The sequence below is a fragment of the Neomonachus schauinslandi genome, chromosome 3 (genome assembly GCF_002201575.2).
Source record: "Neomonachus schauinslandi chromosome 3, ASM220157v2, whole genome shotgun sequence".
NCBI classification, from domain to species: domain Eukaryota; kingdom Metazoa; phylum Chordata; class Mammalia; order Carnivora; family Phocidae; genus Neomonachus; species Neomonachus schauinslandi.
The window spans coordinates 176610999-176625358 of record NC_058405.1 but is presented as its reverse complement, the minus strand read 5'-3'; positions in this window follow the sequence as shown (position 1 = coordinate 176625358).

The following is a 14360-nucleotide window of genomic DNA, read 5'->3' as shown; positions in this document are numbered from 1 at the left end:
AAACTCTTCTAAGGTACTTAATTTAATAAAGAAAAAAAATTCAATATTCCTAATTCAGTAAAGCAAAAAAGAAAAAAAAAAGAAAAACAAAACCCCAAAAAATCCTAATTCTGTAATCATATTTTTCAAAATGTTTGAAGTTAGTGGATCTTACCAGTCATAGCATCATAAAACTGTTTCTGGGATGTATAATTTGTGTTCTATAAGGTGGGCATTGAGTAAATATTATAACCTGCAGATACATCTCATGTGAACTTGAACCCATAATGGTTTGAAACTGTTCCACAAGATCACTTTTTATTGGGATGGAGGTTTAAGGAATGCATGAAAGAAATTTAAGGGCTAGGAAGTTCTGGAGGTTACAACTAAAATAACCTAATATGCATTTCAGCTATGCAGCATCTTGGTGATGCTGATCATACTCCTATTAGTACCTGGGAGACTGAAAATACAGCAGATGCTGTTCTGAAAGAGGATTTAGAGTACTCAGCAGAACTTCATGAATCTTTCTGTTGCAACAGAGCAAGAAGTCCATATGTGCTCCAAAGGCCGAGTCCATCCAAGGTGACTACAACCAGAGAGATTTCCTTCAAACCCCTGTTATTGAAAATTGGGGAATTTTATATTTCATTCTATGATATTATTTTTACATGAATTTTTGTATGAAAGATACTCTAAATTTCTTACCACTGAGCAAAACAGATGCTCTAGGAAGGAACACCCCATTGATCCCCTTGACCTCAGCACTCGCTCACTCTCTGTGGAAGGGGGTGAGGAAGGTGTGTGAATAACCAGTTTGAGAAGCATGGTGAGTAGGGCAGACCCAGGGTGATCAGAGATGGAAATTTTGCACTGGTGCAACTCAATTCTAATGAGGGGCAGACCAAAGAGCGTGCTCAGAGGAGGGCTCTGTTTGCATGGTTGCTCCGCACCTGGCTTCCATCCCAGCCACAAAACACAAGAGACACAGGACACAGGCATGGGGACATTCGACAGTTGTCCAGGAGAAGGGGATCCGAGATTCACCCAGTGGATGAGAACAACAGCCAATGAAGTTTCAGGTACCCACAGGTTGTCCTTAAAATTTTGCTCAGTACGGAACGAACATACAGCAGCCCCATAAGCATTCGGCTTTCACTTTTAGCTGACATTTTTTGCAAAGCTGTTTTCACTTTCTGCCTAAATCTTCTTGCAAAGTGCTATGGTTAACTATCCACACATCACAGATGATGTGCTCTGACAGACATGAAGAAAAATTAAAGTGAAATGCATGCACTGTTTAAAATAAAATCATCTATGTCATGAATAAGAAAAACAAAACAGATGGAATTGTGTCTTTAGTCATGCCTCAGAAGAGTTTCAAACTCTTCTAAACCGCTTAATTTAATAAAGAAAAAAAAACTTTCAATATCCCAAATGCAATAAAGAAAAAAAAACCCCAACCTAGTTCTATAATCACATTGGAATTTGGTATCAATAGTTTTAATGTCAGGAATTCACTGATGAAATCACATTCAGGTTTATGAGGAGTACACTGAGGGTAAATCACTGAGGCAAAATGACTACTGATTTGAGTGTCACCAAACTGACAAAATGGCTTTGCATTAGCAGATCCCATGCTAGAAGAAGGATCTGGTAAGGAGAAGTGTGGTCAAAAAAGGGGAAACCTCATGTCATATTGGGGAAGCATGTCTGCAGTTCCTTTGACACAAGTGTTCAGTTCTTCGAAAAATATTCCAAGCCAACAACTCTTCCCAGACGATTTCTCTTTCCAAGAATGAAAGAGGGGTACGCTTGGTATGATCCTTTGGTTCGCTCACAGCCACCAAAAAGTCAACAATCTTGAAATTGCTTTCTCAATGGAATGCCTCAACTTGACGTCAACAGGAAAGCCCAATCAGTCTTAGATTGGAAGCGCTGGAAATTTTCTCCCCAGCTGATTGGTGGGGGGAGGAGGGAGGAGAAGGGAAGGATTTACTCAAGACCAGAGGAACCGAATAGACATGTGCCATTATAGTTTCCTGCAGGAAAGTGGAAAGATTAGTCTGGTTTATATTGAGATGAGGATAGAGCTTAACACAGGTTGTAGTTGATTAAACAAGAGTGAATCATTGTGCCATCCCATCTAGATAATCTTTGGCCATTATCTTTCATAATAACAGAAATCCCAAGCTTTCAGTTAGCCCTGACAGATACAGTCAATGCAAAGGTAGAGCTCAAAGACATACCATCCCACCTCTCCAGTATTTTCACTTGCTTCGAACTGAAAAATATAATAATACATAAGATAATATTGCAAACCCTAATCGTGAGTTTTAAATCACGCGTTAGGAAGCTCAGGATCATTTTCAGCGTCTTGGGAGAAAAGTGTCTCTTGCCAAGTGTCCTTGGGGACCTTTGTTACTGGAAGTGGGCCTTTTGCCAGATGCTGCAGCTAAGCTTTATAAAAATAGACAAGATAAATGGACTTTTAGTGCAGTGTCGTGCCAGACTTTTAATTTTCAGGAAATTATTTTTTTAACCTAGCTGAGAGTCAAGTCAATTTGTGAATTAGTTGAAAGGATGGCTGGATGTGGGGGTGGGGGCGGGGGTGAGGTATCTGACATTTTAAGTCAGAAAAGCCTGCCACACAAAACAGATTTCTCTTGGCAATCAAGATAACTTAACAACCATAAACACATTGTCAGAGGGAAAAATTACATTTTGCTCTAACACAGATCATGTACAGATGACTGATTTTTCTTTCAAGTTCAAGCACAGAGAGACTGTTTATATATATCAACTTCTGACCCAGGCAGGCAGAACAATCTCAGAGGTCTGAATAGAGATGGTGAATGAGCTTTGGGATATTTCTTTGCTAGGGATAGAGCATAACCATCATGAGATGTATAAACAGCCCAGGTTGCTGAGAATCAGGATGAAGTTGCTACCATAGATAATTTGTGATATTTGTTCACTTTGTTATTATAACCCGCAGGAAAAAAAAGGCAGCACAGTTTTAAAAATGTATTTCCTTTTAGCTGAGTTTATTTGGAATAAGACCTGAGATGTGTTTCCCTGTTACTGGGGAGTGGCGGGGGGGGTGCTTGAATCATTCTAAGAATGTTCTAAACTGATAACCTCCCAATTTTATTATTATGATTTCATCAAATTCTTGGATCACTAGCCCTTCAGATGGTGAACATAATATATATTTTGTGAAAGACAATTGAAAACTGTTAAGAACTATATGAAATCCAAGGTATTTTTAATTCTTTTTTATTATTGTTAAATGTTCTAAAAAAAAACATAGTAAAATTTTTAAAATTCGTATGAGACTACAGTTCAATTAAGGCAGGATTATCCATTTGTTTTTATTTAGTCAGAGTTGGGGAGAGGCACCCAATTTGGCAATTTGAACTACTTATTGCAACAAATGCTTTAATAAATATATATTTATTGAGCATCTTTGATGGGTGTTTCTGAAAAGCAGCAAATAGTCCCTGCTTCCTTAAAGACTGTAAGCTGGTGGAACAGAAAAGAACCACTTGTGCTCACAGGCACATGAACACACATGTTAACCGTTAAACAACAATAGAAGACATTAGTGCAACGAGTAAATGTAAGCAGAAGTGTATTATGAATATTAAATTTCATTGCGACTTGACAAAATCACAGGAAGGTGATGTGTGTGTGTGTGTGGGTGTGTGTGTGGGTGTCTTCTTGCATCTCTGCAGATGGCTTAAAGATTTTTTCCTATAGACTCCTTGAAAGGGGACACATGTTTATTGAACTTGTGCTATGTGCTAGGCAAGGGGCATGTATTAATTATCTCATTTAATTGTCAGAACAATAACTGAAGTAGCTGTCATTATTAATGCTGTTTTATAGACCTGGAAGTTGAAGCTCAGAGAGTAAACAAATTATCCAAGTTGCACCCGCCAGCTAATGGAGGACCTGAACTTTGAATCCATACTTTTCGGATTTGAGACACTGTTGTTATCTTTTCCCCTCTACCAGCGATTCTCAAAATGAGATTTGCAGACCTGGACTAGAATGGCCAGGGAAGGAGGGAGGTTTGTTCACTGGGTCCCCAGGCCTTCTGAACCTGTTTTGTATGTTGCTCTTCACTCTTCATCATCTGTTTCAGTGACTTAGAGATTTTGTGCTTCAAGTAAACACAGTTGTCTGAGATGAAAGGAATAGAAAAAATAAACCCCAATTCCTTGCTCCGTGAGCTGAGGTCACTTGAGCTGAATTCTCTTCAGTTTTCGTTACAGTTTTTCAGGAGTCTACAAATCACTGAGCAAGTAAAAATTCTCTCTCTTCCCGGAGGAAAAAGAGGAGGGATTCCCTCATGAGTGGCTGGCGTCTGAAGGATGCTCCATCTCTCTAAAAGATAGATTTCCACGTAACTAATTGGAACCTAATGTGGATCTCATCCCTTATCTGGACGCTTCCTTCTCACATCCCTTTTATTCAGAGCTATAAAACTCAAAATAAATTTAGCCAGAATTTAGAAGGGAAGACGTTTCCTTATTAGATTTTGGGATGAAAATGAAAGTTAATTGTAGCAAAAAGATTTCCTTCTATTTTCTATGATTGTATTGGGAGATAACAGAAAATTGGAAACTAATCCATAGGGTCCAAAAAATCCTCAGATTGAATGGAAGTATGATTATGTTTACTAGGGAAAAGTTATGCATGAAATATTTGTGTTCATTACCCTTCCTCTGAGGAGAATCATACTGAAAATGAGCTCTGTCTTATTCTGAGAACAAGGTCTCTGGGACTGAAATATAGGATTGTACTTTAACTCTGTTAAAAGATAAATCTGATAAAGTAATTTGGTAATAGTAGTTGTACATAGTATTTTTTAAGCAATGACCAAGGTGTTAAGGCATTGAGCTAATCACTCAATTGCCATCTTCCACTGAGAGATTATTTTATGCTGTCAGTCAATGTTGATTCTCTGCCTGCCTCTTTTATGCAGAAAGGATATTTCATTTTATACCACATATATATACATATATATATATACACACACACATATATGTTCAACATATATGTATACATTCAATACACACACACACACGGTGGGTATAAAATGAAATATCCTTTTTGCATAAAAAATAAATACATATATATATGAACATATATACACATTTATACATATATATATACTTATGCATATAGGAACTTTCACATGCATTCTTAATTTATTATTAATATTAATAATAACAGTAATAATTGTGGATCAAATTTAGTCACCATGAAAGCCCTGCTAGGAAGGCACAATGCACACATTACAGAAGATGAAATGAGGCTTAGGGAAATTAAAAGATAAACCCAATAATTCTGTAAGCTTAGCTTGCAGCACCTGGAGCGCTTGTTAAAACACAGGGCTGGGCTCCGCCTCCAGAGTTTCTGCTTTGGTATATTTTGGCGTCACTGTGGGGAAGCTACTGCTGTCTGAACCTGGAGTAAGACATTGCACCTCCACATATACACACGACACTTGAGTATTCTGTTATTTAAGAGGGTCCTATTATGTAACGATATATTTTCCTTAAAGTACAATTCATGGTATTTTGTCATGTGAAAACACTGTGCGCCAGGGTAAGCCGTGATCCATACTTGGTGCTCAGATTACACAGGAATCAGACAACCCATTCCCGGGAAGGGAGGCCAAATGAAAGATCGCATTATAGAAAATATGCCTGATTGGGGCAGGTTGGTTGTGGCGGCGGGAGGGGGGGCGGGGCAGCCTATCAGGCATTTGGACACGTTACACTTCTGTGTTCCAAACAAGTTTCTTACTTGTCTCATTTTGTGTCAACAGTCTTTGAGCTTAAAAATCACGGAAATTAGGGATGGGCAAGACCCCATGCCATCCATTCATTTCATCGTCTCTGTTAGAGACGTTCTCTGCTGTTTTGTTGCTTTCCACCGAAATCACTTTATTGTGAAAAATGAGGAACTGAGACATATAAAGAAAAAGAATACTTGGAAGAGAATATTTTTCAGCAAAAAAATGTCAAGAGTTAAGAAAGCTGCTGTTTGTTGATTTCTCCGCCACTGAGAAATCAGGAGAGTATCAGTTTTCTGTCTGCCAACAATACTCATTCTTTCATCATGTTAATTGACTTGCCTCGGATATGTCTATTCTGGCTCCTCAAGCTCCAGGAAGCTGGAAGACATGGTAGCACTTCTCATGTTGGCATTGTTTCTGTGAACAGGTGCAGCTGTGAGAATGGCAGACGTAACTTCTGAAAATCCTCTATTAAGGACTCTACTGGACATCCATTGTGTTGGCCTATCCACCAATTCTTTTCCAGTCTTTAATAACAGCACCCCGATTTTCCTCTGTGGCAGGGAGGAAGTTGACCCTAAACCTCAGCTCTAAGAGTCAGGCAAATGGCCTGTGCCAGACCAAGCAGAACCTTCTGGAGCCTTTTGTTTCTTTCTGTTGGGCTTTCTCACTTGGTAGAATGTCAGCTGCATGCTCCTGGGTTTATCATCACATGGGGGAGAGCCAGCTATAGAAGGATGGGACGGAGGAAAGAAAACAGATTCTGGGGATGGAGGGAAAGATTCCCTAGGATGTTACTTGATAACCTGAATTCCAGATGTGAACCAATAAATTTGTGCTTCCTCTTTTTGCTTGAACTTTTTGAGTACGGTTGTAGTCACCATCTGGCCCCAGTTCTAGAAAGTTAAAACAGAATAAATTATAAGCACTTCAGCATCAAAATAAGCAAGGCTGTCTGCGGGTGAGAATTCTAGGTCCAGGGATCTGGATTCCAGTCCTGATGGTATCACCGATTCAGGTTCTCTGGGGACATTATCTCCTGGTGTCATGGCACCTGGAATTCTTTCTCACCCACCCCCAGCCTCACAAAATGCCTTCCATGAGCAATGAAATTGCAGGGAAGAGGCTTCTGGGGGGCATTTTGGAAAATGGTCAGAGAAGAAAAGAGTCAACTGATGTTGGAATGGCAGAAAGGAGAGGTGACAAGACAGAAGCTGCAGACTCAGCATCATGAGCAAGTTACAGACAATGGAATCATTTTCCCTGATACCAGATGGTAGGTCAGTTAACCTCAACCACTGGCTGTCATGGAAAGCCCAGGATGGAAAAGCAAAACAAGAAATAAACTCTGGAAACAAAAAAGGAGACATTGCATGTCAGTTACTAGTAGTTTTATTTTTGGTGGGAATGCTTGTTGCTGCTAGAGTGTCAGAAGCAAAAGAGACCAGATATTGAAGAAAAGCCAAGGAAAACTCTTTTTAAAAAAAGGGGGGTGTGGCCTTCAAGATTTTTGGACAGAATTCTCATAAAACTGAATTGTCACATTTCATACCATTTTTTAACAACTGGATTTCCAGGGTTGGGTGTGGGGGAGCCCTGATCAGAGGTGTTTGCCGATTTCAATGGTGTCAATACTCCCTCCAGGACCAATTTCAAGCTACCAATCTGAAGTCAACTGACTCCTAAAATTCCTGAAAATTTACCAGTGGGTTCTGGTATAAAACGACTCCAGGACGTTGAAATTAGGGAGTGGAAACGCTATCTTCGCTTCGTGTATGCATTTGAGGGGTAGCTATGTGGTCGTCCCTAGGGGTTCAGATGTGAATCTGAGATTGCAGAGCTCCAGAAAGAAAGGATATAGATTCCTCTGGTGTCCTGGTCCCGAGCAAAACTGTTCTGATTTACTGCGTGGCATGCTTCAGAGCAGAGCCTTGACTGTGGAGGTCGCGGGGCCCTGCTGTGAGGTCATCCTAATACTGTAATCCACACAGGCAAAATTAGTGTGGTATGCAGCCTGCTCTGATGTTTCTGGTGCTGGGATTGTGGAACACAAAGGCAACCATTGTGGGAAAAGGGGATGGTGCAACCTTTGCAAAGAAGAGAAGCATTTGCCCTGGGGCAGGAGACAACAACAAAGGGATAAGGAGGGGGAGGCACCCTCACCTGTCTCAGACCCAAAACAAGTTTAAACAGAGCAGGTAGAGAATCTATCAGTACCAGATAATGAAGCAGCCCATGGAAGGACATGGGAAAAGAAGGGAAGGGTGGAGAGGATTTCACAGTAGCAGCTGCAGGAGGAACGAGGAAGAAAAGAAAGGAACAAAGAGAGGAAGTAGAAAGGTAGCAACAGGAAGTCGGCAGGACAGCCCTTCACCTGTCAGACCTGTGGGTAGACACAGGTGGGATTGGGTTAGTGGAGGCTGATTGCATAAAGGAGAAGGATACCGGTGTTTTTTTTTTTTTTTTTAGAGATTCATTAAACACATTTTTATTGAGCACCTATTATGTACACCAGACACTGATCTAGGTGCTGGCAATACAGAAGACAGAACAGACAAAAATCCCTGCCCTTATGGAGCTCCTGGAGTGGACACGCTAGTGAAACCAAGATGGGAAAACCGATCCATGGTTAATATGACCGGCATGAACCAAAGAACAATTTCCCTTGAGTAACAAAAGGGATTCCCCATTGCTTAAAACAGAAAGTCGATGAACTCCCTAAGGGGTCACCCAGAAATGCAGAGCCTGCTTAGCTCCCAGACCCATGCCTGAGAAAGCCAGGGCTCCTGTCTCCCCTTTATCACTGTCTTAAAGGGACAGGCCAACACTCAGGGCTCCCCAGGGAGTACATCTGAAGTCCAAAAGACATTTAAAAGTCCATCCCAAAGCCAATGGCATTGGATACCGGTGTTTTTAAGGGAAATCAATTGAGACACACTGTGAACTTCCTATGAGCAGGTATGAATGTGTGTATATAGAGATATATTTTATTTATGTACAATAATAAATTTACATGTAATGTATATATATTTTAATATTAATCATTTGACTGAGGCAAGAGCCGAAGCCCAAACTGTATTTACAGACAGAAGAGCAACAGGTACCAGAGAGAGTAGATACAAACATCCCAATGTCTGGGATCGAAGTTAAAGGGAAAAAAATAGAAATCTCTGCTACTCTTCAAATCTTTACACTTACGGTTTGGTCGTGATAATGCCCAAATGCCTCCAACTAAAGGGGCAGTGGATATTCTTAACCGACTGAGCCACCCAGGCGTCCCAAAAGATTTTGTTTATTTATTTACTTGTCAGAGAGGGAGAGAGAGTACAAGCAGGGGGAGCAGCAGGCAGAAGGAGAAGCAGGCTCCCCGCTGAGGAAGGAGCCCAGTGAGGGACTCGATCCCAGGACCCTGGGATCATGACCTGAGCTGAAGGCAGATGCTTAACCAACTGAGCCACCCAGGCAGAGGGGCAGCGGATATTCTTAAAGGAAAAAGAGCCCAAGGAAGATATTTTTGGCTTCACACTGAAGATAAGACATATGGAGATTAAACAAGATGCTTGAGTAACTCTTAAAATGAGAAAGAATAGATGCTTTTGGGGAGTGATTTGTGCAAGAAACAGGACAAGTGTTGTTTGCTCCTGGGGCAGCTAGCTATTCCTGTTATGCTCTTTTTGGACTCAGAGGGCCACAAATTTCAAGCTATAACTTCTTGTTTTGCTTCACACAGAGACATGTATCTGTTTACTTGAAAAGAGAAACATTATGAAAAATACTCAAAGAATAATCCAACTGGTGTCTCTAGCCGACCTCCCCCCAAAAAGGAGAAAATAAGAATCTGTGTAACCAGGTATGTTCTCAACAAAGTTGTGAGGGAGTTGGTTTCTCTCACCCTCAAACTCATATCTGAAGAAGAATATTTATGGGCTTCCTGACAGAAAGAAATCAGAGGTTTTAAAATGGAAATGTATATTAATTCACAAAAGAAAGTTTTAAAAGCCAAATAGAAATGTTGCAGACTCGGCTGAGGCAGAACTGGATTTTTGCCCAAACTTTGCCTCCAACTTGGTTGCTACTGCGGACAAGTCACATATTCTATCCAGCCCGTTTTTAATAAATTGCAGAAACTAGGGCAGATACATAAGGTTCTGTTTGGCATGAAATTGACAAAGTATTCGACAATCACGGAAGACTCAGTCTTTCTAAATACAAAGTAAATAATTCATTTTAAAATTTAATTAATTCATTTTAAGTACATAAATAATGCATGAATAAATGTTCTATATAAAAATTTCAAAGAATACAAAAATATATAGAGAACAAAATTATTGAAAACATCCCTCCCTCCCCCATTTCATTTCCCTGAACAAAGATAACCATCACTCATGGTTTCCTGTGTATCCTTTCTAGTTCTTTTTCTACTTACTTATCTATAAGATCGTTTATATATTTTCTGCTATTGAAGCAATGCAGAGAAGTAAAACAAAAGGTGCCTATAATCTCATAACCCAACACAAATTTAGCAGCCAATTTTTGCCTATGCATAATTTTCAAAAAAGGCAAAAATACATAAAAAGGGAGAAGTATTCAATGCCTGGATCAAAAATTAATATAATTGTGTATTCTGTTTTGAAGTGATATTTTAGTATCAGCAGTATGTGGTGGTTTTAATAGAACATGTAACTAGGAATGAGATATCTAAGAAATAGGGGAGTGAATTCCATGTTTAAGAAATGGAAAATATGAAACAATTGACCCTGTTTTAGGATACTCAAGATGGATAGCAAAGGCATTAGAAATAACAAAAGCACTGGTTAGCAATAGCTTTAGAGAATTCCAGAAGCTTGGATCTCAGAGGACATCTAGGTGGCAGCTAACCCATGGTTCCTATTTTATAGAAGAGACAATGTAAGCTTGGGAAGATTTCCCCAAGGTCACATGGCTAATACAAGATAAAGCCAAGATTAGACCCTCCCCCATTCTTCTCCCACTCCTTCTATTTTTTTTTTTTCCCCAATAAAATGGGCAGTTCAACGGGGCACACTTTCAAGGCTGGAAGGACTTGATCCAGCTACTCCCTTCTAGAGAAGAGCCTATAAACCAGCAGCTTCAGACCAAGTCTGACCCACACAGTGTTTTTCGAAAATTAAAACAAAAGACCTTAAATTCCCTGCATTTGAAAATGCAATTTCTGACTTTTCCTGAAACATCCAAAGATCTCCCCACATGAGAAGCAACAGTCACATGGTAGCCACAGAGGGGAACTGCTTTAGATCTGTCCTGTCCTCTCCCAAGCATCTCGGCCCTCACCTGCTGGCCTCACTCACGCAGGACACCTGACTAGACGCCCTCCTCAGGAGACACCATGTCACGTCCACACCTGGACCCTTCTGGGAATGTAAGGCTTTGCGAATAATTATTCTGTTGAGATGAGAGACAAAACCCAGGACTGTTCCAGGCAAAGTGGAACATATTGTCACCCTACAGACATCTGTGTATGGGAATGCCATTTCAGACGGAGGATCCCTGTGTACTCCTGCTCTGTTTCTGCTCGCATACAGCTCACCTCTAGCAGTTACTCTCTTTCCCTGCTCCTCCCCACCTCAGGAGAGCCAGCTGCCTTCTCTGAAGCTGCCGAGTGCTCCTAAGAGTTAAGGATATCAGCCACACTGCTAGGTGCATTTGGGAATAAGAACCGGTTTATAAGGAAGGAATTGATTGGGGGAATGTTAGAACTGCAATTCCTTCATCAGCAAATAATTCTTAAGTGCCACCACTTGGTAGACATATTTAAGACTACAAGGGAATGGGAGGCACATTTCTTGCTTTAAAACAGCTTAGAATTGAGCTGAGAAGCTCTGAAAGGAGAGAAAGAGAGTGGAGTTTAAAGAACCAGAGTTCAAAGGCACGTGATTTTGCAGTGGCTCCAGCTTCCCAAGAAGGGCTTTGTGGTGAGCGAGTCTTGAGCAGAATCACAAACTGTAAGTAGGAATCTAGCCAACATGGAAGACAGTAACAGCATCCTAGGCAGAGAGAAAACAGAAAGATTGGTGCTGGTGAGAACAGTGGCCTGGGAACCCCAGTCTCTTTTCTCAGATTGAGCAGTTTTTACTTATCTGTTCCTTTTGTTTCCCCATCAGAGACAGAGACACAGAGAGACAGAGACAGAGAATACATTGTTATCACCTTTTTTTCTGGCAATGGTTTTATGATTCTGGGCAAATATCTGGTTTGCTTTCCAAAGGATGAGCACATGTTAGCTTATTTTACTGCTTGAAGAGCCAGGTTGGAAGCTGAGGTACACACTTGCCTTCTCATTAGTCTGGGGAGCTGGTCAGGTGGCTGGGGATCATTCTCTAGACAAGGGGTTCTCAGCCTTATCACACCCAAGGGTGCTCTGTTAGAACATACTTTGTAATGCCCCTTTTGCTATCCTGAAATAAAATAGATTCTATAAACTGCCCTCCACACACATAATTTTAAATAAATCATTATAAAACTTGAACTGCAATATAATAAAGAAATGAGAGATAATTATTTAATAAAATTGCACACATATTTCAGTATGTACCTAGTAGGGCATAAGCACCATAGAAGACATAAAAGAGATGATGGATGTATATCTATACATAGATCTATGGGTTCTTTTGGTGTGAACATGAATGTTGGGGTTTTCTAAAATGGTGAACAGTTGACTAATATTCTGAATAAAATGAAGTCCAGTCTTCCTTCTATCCAATAAACTTTATTATTGGAAAGTTCATTGTGTATTTGGAACATGCAAATAATACTGTGTCTGTATATCAAGGTGAGTGAGAATTTGGGCCTAATTAACTGCAAACAGATTATTACTTATTTGAGACCGTCCTGTTCATTGTTGCCCATCTGGTAACATTAGTACTTGCCTCAATAAATGTCAGAGGTGTCCCCCAATCATTACGACAACCCCAAGCTGTCCTTCCAAATGTCTAAATTGCTCTCTAGGGGTAATAAAAACCATTAAGAACCACTGCCTTGTATTAATCAAAAGCCGCTATTAGAATAGTTGTTAAAAATGCAAGAAAGATAGAAGACATGATCTAATAAACCTTTAATTCTATGTTAATTGCTTATCAATAATAAGTACTAAATGTTGACAGCACAAGTCCTTAGGCACTCTTCTGTGAAGACCTCTTTCTCACATCGATCAGCAGATTTTCCCAATTCTGGGAAACACATTCCTGAGTCTAAACAAACTTCATTTAGAGAGAGATGTATCTGTATGTCTTAGTAGCAAAAGAGGCTAGAAATAAGAAAGACCAAGGGAAAGAGAATACAGTATCTTTTACAAAGGGAGAAAAGGAATTAAACTATAAGGGCACATAGTTTTAGCCATTCCTAGGGTAAAATAGATAATTTGGACTCCATGGTTTGGAGGATCCCATCCCTAACACTGAGCAGTGACTCAGGAAGACAGTGGGAAGAAGAAGTAGGAGAGGGTGTGGCCACCTGTTTCTAAGCTTCCCTGAACTTCACAGGGTGACAGGTCTCCAGGCAACCTAAGGCACCAGGGACCTGTAGGGAGAATGCCTCTCCCTGCATTGACAAGTTCTCCAAAGGCTGAACTCCTGTGGTCTTGAAGCTCCTCTGGATGACCAATGTAACCTGATTTCAGATGGATGATATGGATAATGTAGGAGTATGCAGGGGGATTGGTTCTGAGCCAGAGAAATCTAGAGTAATTGGTGTGAACTTCTATATGACGATGGTACACACTTAACCCCAATCATTCAGTAAGAAAGATACTTTTTTCTCCTATCAAATTAAAAAATATGTAAAGCATTCTCAATTATCCATGGTCTAATGAGATGGGCACTTTCACATACTACTCATGAGAGATAATTTGGTAATAGGAACAAGAAAATGATGATAGATGATAGATAGATAGATAGATAGATAGATAGATAGATAGATAGATAGATAGGTGATAGATGATAGATGATAGATAGATGATAGATAGATAGATAGATAGATAGATAGATAGATAGATAAAATGTCCTTTCTTTCGACCTAGTGATTTTCCTTAAATGATCTAAACTAATGATCTAAATAATATGCACAAAACCAAGCAAAAAGATTTGTGTACAATGATGTCCATCTGGAAATATATAAATAGTAAAGACTTGACAACTCTTTGAACCAAAGATTCTCTGGCCAGTTAAGTTTCTGGAGAATATAGGTGCAAGAATAGGCATATGCATGTATATATAATAAATAACTCCTCACCTTGGTATACACTTTCAGATCTGTGAGAATTCTTTATCTTGTATTGTTTGATGCTAGTTTTGTAGTTTTATATGCAAGTAGATAAGTAAGATTGTTTATACATGATATATAAATATATTCTAACTCTTCAGGTGCACTTCATCACAATAGTCTTAACCAATATTACTAGTGGTATTTTTAAAATATTTTCTCTTTTAAGTGATAGATGTTTACATGGTTTTAAAAATTAGAAAATCCATATAAACACATTAATAAAAAAGAAAATCCCAATACACAGAAATATCTATCCTCTTAATATTTTGGT